Raw genomic sequence first — 14,262 nt, forward strand, 5'->3', positions numbered from 1 at the left:
ATTTTCCCATATAATTCACATCTTCCATAGCATTAATACAGCTTATCAGAAACAATGAGAACTCAGTCAACACATTTCCATCTTCTATTTTTATTACTGGCCAATTGCAAGCCTTGTTTATTAAGGCTGTGGCAGTTTTTAGTGGGTCCCCATACTTATGAAGCAGCATTATCGCTCTTTCATAACCGTAATTAGCAGGCAAATGTTGGCAACTCTTCACGAGGTGCCGAGGCATACCTCTAGTATACTGTTCTAAGAAATACAGTTTATCTGTGCTGCTGTCTGATCGAGCATCGACAATATGGTTAAAGGCTTTCATGAAGGATCTGAATTCTAGTGGTTCTCCACTGAACACTGGTACTTCCTTTTGAGACAGTTCCTGGTTTTTAATGATTACTTTATTCATGTCTGTATGTTGTTGAATGAGACGACATACATCTGCTCCACTATTATTATATTGTGGACTATGATATTGTATTGGTTGTTCATTAATTGGTTCTATTTTGGGTCTTGGTATCTGAGTTGTATCTCTCTGCTTGGGGATCGCCAAGCTATTTTCATAGTGACACTTGCACGTTTTCCTTTGTGGCTCGATGTGTGGATTGTAAGCATGTTGACTTAATGCTTCATCTTTTGCATGAGTAGGCATGCTTACGGCAGACTTTATTATGCTCTTCACACTCTTGATAAACCTTGAGTTTTGCTTTGGAAGCAGCTGAAGTAAGTAGCTGCGTTGATTTCCAATTGTTCTCGTTCAGCTATCAGGCGTTCTTCTTCTGTTTCTAATGCTTGTCTTCCTTTAAGAGCTTCTGCTTGTGCTATCAATGCGGCTTGTTTGGCTTGTTCTTTCATTCGTGCTGATGATGCAGCAGAAGAACCTTTGATAATTTCGATGACGATGTCGCCCTTGATGTTGCTTTTGATAGACCTGTGTTTGATACACTATCTTCAGCAGTCACTTCATCATCAAATTTTGCAGTCTGAATCCATGTTTCCACTACACTTTTAAATTCACAAATTCACAACATGACATTTCCTTATTTTTAATCCAGCCTCCTTGGTCTTCTTTTATTTCACAAGGTTTGAAATATGACTGCAATTCATAATTAATTTGATTGAATTCAGCAATCAGTTTTTTGTATTCTTTTAGTTTCTTTTGTATAACTTTTATATCAGTCACGGTTTCATCTTCATTTTGCATTTCCAATTTTATTTTACAAAATTTCCTTGTTAACTGTCTCAGCTTTTCTGTCAGTAGATCAGTAAGGTCTTTTATTTTTTATTTTAGTTCGTTAGGCGTGAGCTCCCTCTTGCAGCTTGAAGGGGATATTGCACCTCCTTCTGATTTGGCCTCATTGAATTTGTCGGACGGAATTCCTTTATTGCGTCTTGAAATTCGAGCTCCTCCTTCTGACTCGATCATACTGACGAGCATATTGCCGCTGGCTTCAATTGTTCATTAATTGTTTATGACGCGGCAATTGACAATTGCGGATCGTTCTTGATTTTATTTATGACGATTGGTCCGCTTTGGGTCCATCTTAGGTAGAAAGCGTGACGTATTGCGGTCATCGATGTTGCGTGCTAATTGATGTTAGCTCCATACTCTTCTGTATCGGACTTTGTTGTTTCTTTTTCAGTTACTATTTTCTTCACAGTTATCGGCGTTTTCTTCTAGCAGCTTTTGACTAATGTAATGGCAGAAATTTCGTTTTAGCATTAACTTAAATGTTGGTAGTCGACAGTAGTTCTGACTCGCCCATAGTAGCACATCTTCTTATCCATGATTTGAGTTTCTTTGAATTGCTCACACGTTCTCAAAGTTCCTTTTTTGTCTTCTTGTATTAAAGGTTTTGTAATCCAACAAAGTGAGCAATGTCATTCAGTACAGCAGGTGGATAACATGTACTTATACTATGAGCACGGTCAAAAGCTGTTTGCTTCCATGACTACCAGCACACTGTATACTGAAAATTGTCTACTATGCTACTACTACTGCAAGTGCATTAAATCTTTATGATGACAGAAATTGATACTACTTTATGATGACAAATTTGATGACAGAATTGATGACAAGCTTTGGCTCTCACAATGATGAACAAAAACGTGTCCGTCAGTGATGGACTGAGAGGTCCATCGATACTCGACCCGGTTAGTGCCGATTACACCGATGGACAAAAATCCACCTCCGTCAGGGCTTAGTCCGTTTTATTTGTCAGTCGTCATTGGTCAGAAAATCGGTGGGGTGTCAGTGACTGCCCACCTCTGCTTTATATTTTTTTTGTTTTACTCAAGACGGTTATTTGGGGCCCCTCTGCCAATGAGAAGTACTATATTTGCCTTATTGCAAGCAAATATTGCATTGACATTGTGTAGACATCTTTATTTAAATGTAAACATAACTTTAACTCATCTAGCATTTTTTTACTTTCAAGGCACTCAAACATCGGGAGAAATTGGGCGTTCAGTTCACTAAGATTCTTTCACACTGTCACGGGCGAATGAGGATTAAATCTGCAACCTTCAGGCAAATGTGTGGTCTTCATGTTCTACTTAAGGAAGAGTCTTACTTTAGATTTGCCCCCCCCTTCTTTTCCCTTTACCAGCAATCTCCGTCTCTCCCGTCGCACCTGCTTTTGCTCTTCCAACATTATTTTCTCATTTGAAGTTGACCTCACATCACTTATCTCCTTTGTCTTGTTCATGTACACTAACCCATACTACATTATGACCATTTCTATAATGATATAATCAGAGCTGTGTATTCCGTCTATGTGACAGACCCGTCTATCCGTCACTGACGGACGCCCGTTTTGCTGACGGTTGACGAATGACGGGAAAAATTTTAAAATAGATGAACCAAACCTAGTCGCAAGCCCCTTTATTTAATTGCTCATTCGTCTGTAGTCCATCATTAGCCTATTTTTTTGCGTCAGGGCTTAGATGGCCACGGCGAGGAACAATAGTGACTTGTTGTTGCTTCGGGGACAGAATTGAGTGATGGACCAGGTTGTAAACAGGCTTCCATGGCGCAGTAAGTTATAGTTTCTCTCATTCTGTTCAAATATCGGCCAGCGGGTGGTGGGGGTGTTAAGGGGTGGTGGGGGAAGGTTTCGCTGCGAGTGAAAAGTTTTGCCGAAATTGGCGACGCACTGTTTAAAATTAGAGGCGGTCCGGCCTATAGACGGCTACTATTCCCCCCTACCCCGGAAAAAAAGGCAAATGAAGGACAACGGACAGATGACGAATAACGAACGAACGCTCAGTTTTTAGTAAAATGCTCAGCTCTGCATAAAATGATGTCCAATCCAAGAGCAGCATCAAATATTCTGCCTTTACAAAGATAAAAATATTTGTTTTTGTTTTTTTTACACTGCCAGAGTTACTAATTATAGTTTACAAATTATTTGTGTGTTGTTATTTTTTTGGATTAAATCAGTCATCAATTTTTCGAACTGCTTAAATAAATAAATAAATAAATAAATTTGAGTGTACAAAAACAATTTATGATAAATTATTGGAGTTGATTTTCTCCCCACCAAGATGGTCACAAAAATCAAGGGGCTCCCCTTGATGAGCATTTTGTAGTTTGCAGTTTGCAACCTCATAGGTTCTACAGCACTAGAACTTTTAGTCTTCCTTGATTACACTACAGGGCTTTATTCTGACACAACCAAAACAGTTTTTTGTGAAATGCTGTGATAAAGTGCAACCCGCCACATGTTGGCCACCCATGGTATAACTAATCTAAAGAGAGGCAGAGTGAAGAAGAGGTTGAATGACTTCAGCTTCAGTTGATGTTAAGGTCAGGATGGAAACTGAGTGGATGAGTTCAACTAAATGTCACAAGAGGAATAAACTTTTAAACATGATATCACTGTAACTGTCGATTTCTATCACATTTCCCTCCTGTATATCAGTGTAACTGTCGATTTCTATCACAATAGTCGAGGCAATGTCGACGAATCGATGACATCTTTGATTTTCTTTATAAGTAACCTAATGTGCAGCCTTCTAACACAAGCCTGCTCACTCCCCATCAGCCTCAATTACACAAGCCCCAGCCCCTGGCTCATTCATCTAATCACATTCAGATACCTTTATAACCTCACAGGCAGTTGGAACTTGTTGAACTTTAATACAATTCACGTAACACAACTGCAGGGTCGCTACTTGCTGGGGTATATAATAATAAATGTATAGAATTTTGAAAAAATATAGGAGCTTTACAATAATGTGTTGGAGCGAACAGGAGTCATCTCTGTAGATTGGATCAAAATACTCAACTCAACTTTATTTATAGAGCACTTTAAAACAACCACCGCTGCATACAAAGTGCTGTACGTGGAGCAAAAAGTAGTCATACAACTGCAAAGACAGCTAATTGATAAATTAATAACAATGCTGAGTCTCATGCTGAGTCAAAAGCCAAAGAAAAAAGTGTTTTAAGTTGATTTTTAAAGATAGGCAGAGGGTGCTTGCCTATTGTTTAGTGGGAGGTCATTCCAAAGACAGGGACGGGCAACGGAAAAAGCTCGATCCCCTCTGAGCCTTTGCTTAGTCCCCGGTACCTCTAAAAGCGTCTGGTCCGCATACCTGAGGCACTGGGCAGGTGCGTAGTGGTGGAGGAGCTCAGAGAGGTAATACAATAAAAAATAAAAAAAACAGCAATGAATACATATATACAGTTAATTTTGCAGTAAATTCAGTCTTCATCAGGCAAACCAATTGTATGCTGTATTGAAAATAAGAAAATTAACAGGTCTCTGATGCCTTTTTTGGGCATTAAATCATATTACAGACTTATTTGTGTGTTTTTGTAAGTATGTTGTTTTAACGTAAAGCTTTTTCCTGTGAGGGCCGCATTACTTTCCCCTTCTCTGACGGGGGGTCAGTTTGTAATAGAAAAAATGTGGCGATCACAGGGGTGCCTAAACGTAAACATTTATTTTCACCCACATTTATTAACTGAACACACTCCAGTTTGTCAGTTAACGTCCACCTTTTATTCCTCTACTTCCGCATATCACCCAATGCAACGCCAAGTGCATAACCTAGTGCATAGCGCCTTCACCTGTTCAACTGCTCCACCTGCAGTCACATCCTGTTAATGTTGTCATCATTACTTAACAGGTTCCATGATGAGGGGGCGAGGATTTGCAACTAATTAACTGTTTGTAATTTGTCGTCCGTGTTCTATATGCTAAAAAAAATGTAGCTTATTCTTCTTTGCATTGATTTTTTCTTAGTTTTGATTCTAATTCCATCTAGAGTGACCCTAGCGGTGGAAGAAAAATCATCATAGCCGCATGGTTCAAAACCTATGAAAAAAGTAGCGGCTTATAGTCAGGAAAATAAGATATATTATCTACCTCTTACTTTCATGTTATGAGTTACACACAGTATACCAAAAATATTTTGTCAACATTTTGGAAATTGTTCTTATTTTCATTGAACTATTGAATCAAATCTTTGCATTTTAAAAGGGGGATGTAGAAGACACGTTGCACATATACATGCACATATATATTTAAAAAAAAATGCAGGCCCCAAGTCAATTAATCCTAATTGTCATTTTCATGTGAACACATTTTCAATGACCAAATAAAACAGATGAATAGAAATATTATTTACCAGAGGTGCACTTCAATGAGCCGTCCAACAAGTACTAATTACTATTATGGCAGTGCAGTGTCAGAGTGTTTGCTATCCATCCATCCATTTTCTGAACCACTTTTCCTCACCAGGGCCGCAACCGTGTAATAAAGTTGTCTTTAGTTGTCGTCTGTGCATTACTGGACATCATAGTCTGGCGATGAAACTTCACTTTGTGCCGCCGTTGGCCTGAAATACAGTTGCATTGAAGCGGGGGGAATCTGAGCTTGTCACCAGGTTTCCATGATTAACAAATGCAACAGTTCCAATCTTAGTGATTTCTTGATAATTGTTGCTCCAGGTTAGCCGTTCTGTGTGTTACACGTCGGAGGCAGAGAGGTGCCTCGGCAGCAAAGTGTTAGTGGTTAGCATTCGCCCAGCAGCGTAGCCCATCTCCGCAGTCCCGCTTTTGTTTAAGACAACAGTACTGTAGACACAGGTCCCACCATCTAAATTTGGTTAAAAGTGGTTAGAACTTGTCCATATGTACTTTAATACAATGTCGATCCACACGGTTATAGTATCTAGCAGCGAAGTTAATATTACAGTTAAAAAGGAAAATTTATGGCTCGTTGGTCATCACACTTTATGCGCACCGGCGGCTTCCCCCGTGGTGGGGCCACAACCAACGGGCAGCCTCTCAAGCTTCTTTTGGAACAGAATGTCACGTTCTATCTGTGTATTAGTCTCATTCGTGTTGCCAGACCAAAAAAAAAATCATAATGCATCTCTCTTAGTGTTCAGGGGGCCGGCCAAATGTGAAGATGGGCCGTATCCGGCCCGCTGGCCATAGTTTGCGGACCACTGACCTGAGGTTTCACCTTAGGCTAAAATATATGTGAAACGTTGTCCACATTTACAATAAATATGTTTTTTTTTTATTTTTAGCTGTTGATAAAATATCTGACATCTTGCTCCTTCAAAGTGCATTATTTAAGGAGTTTGTGAAGCACTGGTGTACACAGAGCGCTTATACCCTACTGTATGTCTAATTCATTGCCCTCATTCTGTCTCGTAAGCTCTGCTCATGAAACGGACAATTATTACATGCTATTTTGTTTCCACTTAGTGTTCATCACATTCAATTAGTCAGGTCCTTGTTCATTCTCTTCGGCCCTCCTACTCTAATGCATGTGCTGTGACAGAATATAAATGTGAAAGAAGTACTGTGTTTTCAGGCCAGACCTGAAGCAGTGTCATCCCACAACATGACATGAGCTCTTAATTACTGCACACAAGAGGGAAAAGAACTACGGTGTTTATTTTGTTTTATCTAGCCATTTTGTACACTGCTTGTCCTCATTTGAGTCACAAGTAACTGGACCCAACTCCATCCTTTGGGCACGAGGATTCTTAATGCTAAACACAACATAATGTATGCCTTTGAAAAATGAATTGATGATACACCAACCGTCAGAGACACACACACACACACACACACACACACACACACGCGTACGAGCATGCACACACTACTTTCAAAGAGTAAAATATTTATACTTTCTAAAAGCAACACATGATAAAAAAGACAAAGAAAGCAGAGTGGTACAGCAAAGGTGTTTTGGGCCCAAAAAACAGAAGGCAAAACATTAATACCAACCTGTGCTACATGGAAATGCTTTAAAGGGTAAGTCAACCCAAACATATTTTTCAAGAAGGTTCTATGCAGGCCCACTAGTTGAAATACGGCATTCCGATTAATACTGCCGACTGAAGATGACATCGAAGTTGCTTGGGGCTCAGATAATGACCAATCACGGCTTACTTGTTTTCTGCAGTTGAGCCTTGATTGGTTGTTATCTGAAACAACTTCGATGTCATCTTCAGTCGACAGAAGTGACAAAATGGCCGCGACCTGAGCTAGGTAAAAACAGGTGGATTTCTCATATTCCACAAACTTCCAACTTCCGGCGCCGCGCGAGTGGCAGCCCGCTACAGTAGCTCCGGCTCATCGGTGAGCCTTTTCGTGTGTTTTTGTTCTTTAATATTACTCTACCTCATACCTTTTTCGTATAATTGATAGTCGTAACTTGCGTAGCAATGGACACCCAAACTGCGGTATTCTTGCTGCTGCTGATGGCTATTTTTTGCGCGATCGTGTCCGGCGACATGGCTCGGAGCCGAGCCCCCATTGTTTACAGCCGGAATCAGCTGTTAGCACTCCGTGCTAACCATGCGCCGGCTCCCGGGGTGAGACCCGATATCCCCCGTGAGCTGAGGAGGAAGAGACGGGGATCTCGTGCGGGGGTTAAACGCCGGGAAAGGAGGAGACGATACCATCCCGTCCTCCCGTCTGTTATCATGGGGAATGTTAGATCGCTCCCCAACAAGATGGACGAGCTAGCGGCGCTTACCCGGCACGAGAGGGACTTCCGGGAGGCTAGCCTGATGCTATTCACGGAGTCGTGGCTAACAACGCTAACGCCGAACGCGGTCGTAGAATTGGACGGCTTCCAAATCATACGCGCGGACAGGACGCTGGAGAGTGGAAAGAGGAAAGGAGGAGGGCTGGCTGTGTTTGTGAACGATAGATGGTGTAATCCTGGGCACATCACGATTAAGGAGCAGCTTTGCAGCAGGGATATTGAGCTGCTAGCTGTTGGCATGAGGCCATTCTACATCCCGCGAGAGTTTAGTCACGTGATCGCGGTGACCGTCTACGTCCCACCAGCTGCCAGCAGCGACACAGCCTGTGATGTCTTGACTGCAGCAGTGAGCAGGCTACAAACACAGCACCCAAATGCCCTGGTACTCATCTCCGGTGACTTCAATCATGCCTCCCCTTCCTCCTCTCTGCCTTCATTCACACAGTATGTCACCTGCCACACCAGAGACAATAAAACACTGGACCTTTTCTATGCCAACACCAAGGAGGCATACACATCACTGCCCCTCCCCCCGCTGGGCAAAGCTGATCACAACCTGGTGGCTCTCCAGTCTGTGTACAAACCTCTGGTCCGCAGGCAGCCAGCTGTGACCCGCATGGTTCAGAGATGGTCTGGAGAGGCCGAGGAGGCCTTAAAGGACTGCTTCAGCACAACTGTGTGGGAAGTATTCAGCGATACTCACGGGGAAGACATTAGTAGTCTAACGGACACTGTTACAGACTATATAAATTTCTGCATGGAGAACACCATACCCACCAGGACAGTAAGGTGTTTCTCCAACAACAAACCCTGGATCACACCAGACATAAAAGCTCTCCTGAAGGAGAAGAGGAGGGCTTTTGCGTCAGGCAACATAGAGGAGCGGAGGACTGTGCAGCGCCAGCTGAGGAGGAGGATCAGAGAGGGGAAAAGGTCCTACAGGAAGAGGATGGAGGAGCAGCTGCTGCAGAATAACGCCAGGGGAGTCTGGAGGGGCCTGAAGACCATCTCAGGCCACGGACAACCCAAGACCCGGACTGGGGGGGACCTGCAGTGGGCAAATGAGCTGAATCTCTTTTTCAATAGGTTCGATCAGATGCCTGCCTCCACTCAGTCTCTCCTGCTGCAGTCTCCACCTACTCCTCCTGCTGGGCGTGTCACCCCCTCCCCTCTTTTCTCCACAGTCTCCAGCTCCCAGCTACACCAGATAGCCACCACTCTTTCCTGTCCAGCCTTGGCCTTCACAACATCTCAGGTGAGGAACCAGCTGAAGAAGATGAAGGCGAGGAAGGCAGCGGGTCCAGATGGCATCAGCCCCCAGCTCCTCAAATCCTGCGCAGACCAGCTGTGTGGAATTGTCCAGCACATGTTCAACCTGAGCCTGAAGCTGGGTAGGGTCCCCCAGCTATGGAAAACATCCTGCCTGGTCCCGGTGCCAAAGACCCCCCACCCGAAGGAGCTCAACAGCTTCAGACCAGTGGCGCTGACGTCTCACCTGATGAAGACCCTGGAGAGACTGGTCCTTGTCCACCTGCGCCCCCTGGTGAGCTCCTCAATGGACCCACTCCAGTTCGCATACCAGCCTGGCATCAGTGTGGATGATGCCATCATCTACCTCCTCCACACTTCACTCTCCCACCTGGAGAAGGCGGGGAGCACTGTGAGGATCATGTTCTTTGATTTCTCCAGTGCTTTCAACACCATCCAGCCCACCCTACTGGGAGACAAGCTGGAGCGGGCTGGGGTGGCGCACCACCTCACCACATGGATCCAGGACTACCTCACAAACCGGCCACAGTATGTGAGGACACAGGACTGTGTGTCTGACGTGCTCCTCTGCAGCACGGGGGCCCCACAGGGAACTGTCTTGGCTCCCTTCCTGTTCACTCTCTACACCTCGGACTTCAACTACAACACCCCTACCTGTCACCTGCAGAAGTTCTCTGACGACTCTGCGATTGTCGGCCTCATCACAGGCGGAGATGATCGGGAGTACAGAGAACTTACTCAGGGTTTTGTGGACTGGTGCCAGCAGAACCGCCTCCTGATCAATGCGGGGAAATCCAAAGAAATGGTGGTGGATTTCGGTAGGCGCCAGCACTCTTCACCTGCACCAGTGAACATCCGGGGAACAGATGTTGAGAGAGTCTCAACTTACAAGTACCTGGGTGTTCATCTGAACAATAAACTGGACTGGTGCGACAACACAGACGCCCTCTATAGGAAGAGTCAGAGCAGACTCTTCCTACTCAGGAGACTGAGGTCTTTTGGGGTTCAGGGGACACTCCTCAAGAACTTTTATGACTCGGTGGTTGCATCGGTCATCTTCCAGGGAGTGGTCACCTGGGCAGGTGGCGTCTCGGCCCGGGACAAGAAGCGGCTGGACAAACTGGTCAAGAGGGCCGGCTCTGTCCTGGGCTGCTCCGTGGACTCGGTGGGGGACAGGAGGATGTTGGCCAAGCTGTCATCAATGCTGGGCAACCCGGACCACCCCCTCCAGGGCACCCTAACAGCACTCCACAGCACCTTCAGTGACAGACTGTTACACCCTCGCTGTGCAAAGGAGAGATTCCACCGTTCCTTCTTGCCGGCTGCTGTCAGACTCTTTAACAAGAACATTGTGTAGTCTCTACAAACTGGCGGTCATTAGTGCAATTGTGCAGTCCTGCACCTGAGCTCATATCGTGCAATACCCAATATTCCCCACTACTGTAATACCGTGCAATACTCAACATTCCCCACTACTGTTAGTCTAGTTTTATTTTTATCCAATGCTGTTCCTTACATTTCACTACAGCACTGCAGCACTGTCACTTACTTAGAGTATTTTTTCCTCTGTACTATGTACAGGCCGAAATGAGTGTTCCTCATATTTTTTATGTAGATGTAGGTTGGTGTGTATACACATGTGTATATACACATGTTACTGCGTATATCTACATAGGTTTGATTCTAAATGTTTGCCGTCAATGTTATACATTAATGGCCACATTATGCCGCCGCCCCTGTGTGACCTATATCTTTGCTACTGTAACAATGACAATTTCCCCACTGTGGGATCAATAAAGGCATTTTTATCTTTATCTTTATCTTTAAAAACGCAATAGTAATCTGAATGCTGTGTTTAGACTAGTGGGCCTACATAGAACATGTTCTGGAAAAAAATATGTTTGGGTTGACTTCCACTTTAATGAACTATAGGTTTATATATTAGAACTATTGCTTTCCTAGTACAAACAGTGTGACAGGCAGCATTTACGCTTAAAAGGAAATTAAAAGAGAAGAAGAGGCTCATTTGAAGTCAAGCACATCGGGTGATGCAGCCAAGACTGAACTGCCGTACAGTGTGTGGGTTTAAGCAACTTTTTCTTGAGTAGCCTACTGTCGGTCACCGCATTTATAGTGTACTACCATATAAAATTCAAATTCCAGGTGCACGCCATTAATCTGGCTCTTGAATCACTCAAAGGAGTTCTCCACAGTATCAATCTGGGACTGCTCAGGAAAGGCGGCACATTCAGTAGAATACATTGCGCTTATTTAATGATGTGGCAACTTGTGTACGCCTACCAAACTATTGTGTTGACCAATCCCAGTAACGGATGAAAATGTCGTGACCGTCATGCGCCTTGGTTTGACCATCTGAGTCCTATAATCTCGATGAGTGGCACAGATGGCATTATGGCGTTGAGTGATAGTTGTCGTTTTTGCAATGTAAATAAGTGGATAACTGGCATCTTAAATAACACACCGTTGATTTTGAATCAAGCCGACTGTCAACCGAGAAAAGTTTTCGTCAAACACACTGTTGCTTTCTGAGTGGTCGTGCGGATCGGAGAAATCAGCAGGCTTTCGACAAGATGGGTTCTCTGGGTTTTGAGAACTCACAAATACCACGAGAATTCAGCTTGCGGGCAAGGTTAGCACGTCATCCAAACATCCCAAATGCAACAGCCAATCAAAAATGCACATTAGCTGAGCCAGTCACAAATGCATGAGGTTTCCTGAAAAAAAAAAAATTAGGTACTAGGTACTAAGTATAAGAGAGGTCCAGCTGCCACCAGCCACCACGGTACCGCCCACTTACTCTATACGTACTGTCAAATGGCCAAGAGAGGAATGTTATTGGCATATTAAGGTCAATAACTGAATCTGAACTTGTTAGTTGTCAAGTTATATAGAATAAAGATTGTGATTAATATGTATACGTGGTATTAGTATTTATTCAGTCACACTGCGTCCAGGCAGTGGCAAAAGCACAATAACTATAGAACCTTTGCATGTGGCATTTCTCTGCCCCACTGATGATTGTTCAGAGCTCCCTTTCTAGCTGCCCCAATTTAAGTAGAATTAAGTCAAACTAAGAGGTAAATCTGGCAATCCAACGATTACTAAGCTGCAATGACTAATTCCCCTTTCATCAATAATATTCCTTCTGGTATAAATTATAAGTCTTTGATCATTCAATCCACACACTTCCTGTGTAAAAAAAAAATGGCCTGACCAAGCTAAATAAGCACTCCAATAATGATTTTAGACCAGGAAAGGAGAACATTACACTTCAAATTAAGTGCGATTGCACAAACAACAGAGGAAGATGACACAACTACTTGTTGCCTAGCTATTTGATTTTTTATGTTCTATGATTTAATTGTTATACGTGAGGCGGTTCAGATAATGGATGGATGTTTTAGCTTTTTATGACAGGGAACCGCATAATTGCTCCTGTTGTTTTGTCTATCATTAAACTCATCACATGCACACGCTTAGATGACGGCTGAGCCTTACACACTTTGGAGTGACACAACAACAAATCTCTTGCAAAAGGCGATTTCTTGTGTTACCGGGCAGACTTGACCCGAAAGATTGTTTGACTTTTGTGAGCGTTCTGATCCATCGTCAAGTTCAGTGCATCTCCGGACGAGAGATAAGGGCCAGCATGAGTTGACAGGTGGGGCCCTATTTTCGTGTGTGCAAGTCTAGAGCAAAGCAGTCTAACTGCACGCATGGGTAGAGTTTTCTTTGTTTTGGTATTTTGCTTGACTTTGCACAGGTAGGATTGACAGGGTGTTTGGGCCTTTGTGTGCCCTTGTGGGATGGAAGTAGTCTTTTCCCAGCCAATTCTCGCAACAACCCTCATTTGCATCAAAACCAGGACCAAGTGTACTACACCCGAGTACCCCGTGCTTGACATTGAGGGAACAGAAATAGACTGGCTTAGGTTTGTTCCCGACATTGGCAGATAAACTGCAAGCTCTCCACTTGATATAGTCCGTAGTGCATGTGACATGGGCAGAGACCGCCTAGCACCTGCGTTTGTGCATCTGTGTGTGACAACCCCCCTTATCCCTGCAATAGTGATGGGGGTGCTATTAAAATATTTTCAAGATGATAATGATTATAATCCGTTCAATGAATTGATTCCTATGGCGATTCAGATGGATCGTTCGACACTGGTAGGGTTGCCAACCGTCCCTTGAAAAACGGAATTGTCCCGTATTCAGAAATATAAGTATGCGTCCCGTATTGAGTTGTAGAGGGACACACTTTGTCCCGTAATATCGTGAGTCAAAAATAGTCCGTAAAATGTCAATGGAATTAATGAACAACAGTTGCCTTTATTTGACAACTTACGGTAATGGTCCTATGACCTTCTCTGCTCTATGACCAAGGAGGTGACAGCATATTCATACACGGGTATGACGATAACGAATCCGCTTATCTTATTGGTCGAGGTAATGTTGCCAAACTCGATAGCGGAAGACAAACAAAGCAGCGTGAATGACACGGTGCCACACCTTCGAGCAGCAATGCAACTGGCAGTTGTTTTTTAAATTTTGTTGAGCTGGTTTTTGCACATATGAGCTCACATTTGAGCCAAAATAGTGTGCGTGCGTGGGTGTGTGTGTGTTCATTTGAATTTTGGTGGCAATTGGTCGTCGTTTCAGACAACAGAATCTGACAAACCAAGCATAACAATACTTGGTTCCCCGCTGTGACGTAGACATCTGAGATGGAAAAAAATAACAAGCCAGGCTCCTAAAGGGGGTGTGCCAATTTGTCGTAAATCTCATCCTAAAAAGCCCTTAAATCACTACAGATTCATTTAGGGAGGTGAATTTTAGTGTTGATGTAATATTTATAGGCATACCTATTGTATACTGTAAGTGCCAATGTTCAGACCATCCAAGTATCCCTTTAAATCTTTATTCAATTGCTAGTGTTTTACTGAAACATGTAA

Source organism: Filicampus tigris, chromosome 2 (genome assembly GCF_054856515.1).
Source record: "Filicampus tigris isolate MCC_2025a chromosome 2, RoL_Ftig_1.0, whole genome shotgun sequence".
Lineage (NCBI taxonomy): Eukaryota > Metazoa > Chordata > Actinopteri > Syngnathiformes > Syngnathidae > Filicampus > Filicampus tigris.